General features: G+C 40.0%; 1 pseudogene; it reads left to right on the top strand.

Moving 5' to 3' along the window:
• The window catches only part of LOC116098851, a 5628-nt pseudogene extending 3994 nt beyond the window's left edge, over positions 1-1634 (top strand).
• The last annotated feature ends 536 nt before the right edge of the window (positions 1635-2170 follow it).

The following is a 2170-nucleotide window of genomic DNA, read 5'->3' as shown; positions in this document are numbered from 1 at the left end:
GCAGTTTTCCCGAGATTATTGAACTCAATGTAGGTGGCCAGGTGTACATAACTCGCTATCCTACTTTGATCAGCATTCCTGGTTCCCGGCTCTGGGAAATGTTCAGTGTAAAGAATCCTTGCTCACTGATCCAGGACAACAAAGGGAGATTCTTCATAGATCGAGATGGTTTTCTCTTTCGCTATGTCCTAGACTACATGAGAGACATGCAAGTAGTGCTTCCAGATCACTTTCCAGAGTGTGGCCGGCTCCATAGAGAAGCAGAATACTTTAAGCTGCCAGAACTAGCCAAGATGTTGGCTCTTAAAATGAACAAGCTCAACTTGGTTAGCAATGACTCATGCCAGATTGATCTAGAAGAGCTCTCACCCAGCATTGACACTACGTTCAATTACTCTTCAACCAATATCATTCATATTAGTGGCCCTGATAATCCCATGATAGCTGCCCCTGGTTCTGAGCTCAAGAAGGCTGGTTTCATCACTATTGGCTATTGAGGCTCCTATACTCTGGGCAGGGATAGCCAAACAGATGCCAAATTCCGCCGTGTGGCCAGAATCATGGTATGTGGTAAGATCTCATTAGCCAAAGAAGTGTTTGGAGACACTCTGAATGAGAGCAGAGACCCAGACCGCCCTCCGGAGCGATATACTTCTCAATACTACCTCAAATTCACTTTCTTGGAACAAGCTTTTGACAAGCTAGCTGATGCTGGCTTCCACATGGTAGGATGCAAATCCACTGGCACCTGCACTGTCACACATGACCAAACAGATGACAGGATCTGGACCTCTTACACTGAATATGTTTTCTATCGTGAGTGACACTTAAAATCACCCAGAAAATACAACCCCACAGTTTCTCTCCTGTGTTTCCATGCCAATTGTCTCCTTTAGAAATAGACACATTAATCACTCTAGGACTGCAAGTGTTCTATATAATCTTGAACAATGTCACTTCTCTCACCATAACCACTTGAACCTTTGTTGGTTTTGTTCTTATACACCATTGCAGTCCATCTGTCTATCTTCTTTGGACTGTGGAATGGATGCCATTTGCTGAGAGGGGTGCATCAGTATAGTTAGTAGAAGTATATTTCTGGAGTGAATGCTATTAAATATAACCACTAAGTTACATGTGTTGCGAACTATTAAGCTATGGCTTCCAAGTTGTTTCTCAGTAATAACCCACACTGAACTTGATTATGTACCTTGCTATCTGTATTCACCTACATAAAGCCCTGTATTGCTGGGCTGGAGATTATAGTAGGTAGTGTGAATGTGCTTTGCAGATGTCTTACCATGCTTAGTGGAAGAACTTGACAACAGTCCTCTAGGAGGTTCACAGAAAGGAGGACCAATCCCAGAATTATTAAGGACTTTTGATAGATGCTAGACAAACAGTTGTATGACTATTATTCCCAACAATAAAAGGCTTAGCACTCAATTTGCTTTTGCATGGAAAAGAGAGTAAGGAAGTATTTCATAGCTATTTCCTTAGTCATAAGCAGCAGTGCCATTAAAAAAAACTGTCCTAAAATGCCTTTATTAGAATTAAATGCAAATATATGTAGGGAAGAGAACAATGGACAACCTTGCTTTGTGTAAGTATATCCATGTATTAATTAGTGTAGTTTTACTAGTCAAATAGTTATCTGTATTTATCCATTGTTAACTTGTTTATGTTGGTTGATAGTGTGAGTGTGTGCTTTGCTTTTCTGGAGGCGGGGATGGGAGAAGGGGAGAAGAAAGAAGAAAATAACAAAAACAAAACACAACACCTGAGATTCATCATCTGATTCCCTGCCAATGACTTTGTAATTGACCAAGTTGGAAGCAAGAATTCATTCTCAGATGACAACATCAGGGACCTAAGATAAGTGACTGAATTATAAAAGACCATGATCAAGACAAAAAAAGAGGTTTTTAGGGCTCATTTTAGAGGATCTTCCTCGTTTCTGTGAAAGCTTTTAGCAATCAAGTAGTCAGATAACCTTGTCTTTCCTTTATTCTGTCCTTAATGTGCACCATGCGCTTTTGTTGTTTGCATTTCTTTTAACTTCTTTTCTAATCAGGTCTTTTTAAGTTTCAAAGAACTAAAATCCACATAAAATGGCTTGAGAAAGAAAAAACTGTTCATATGTCAGTGATCTGGCTGTGTGAGCATTTTA

This window comes from Mastomys coucha, chromosome X (assembly GCF_008632895.1).
Source record: "Mastomys coucha isolate ucsf_1 chromosome X, UCSF_Mcou_1, whole genome shotgun sequence".
Classification (NCBI taxonomy): domain Eukaryota; kingdom Metazoa; phylum Chordata; class Mammalia; order Rodentia; family Muridae; genus Mastomys; species Mastomys coucha.
This window is presented reverse-complemented; position numbering and strand designations above follow the sequence as displayed.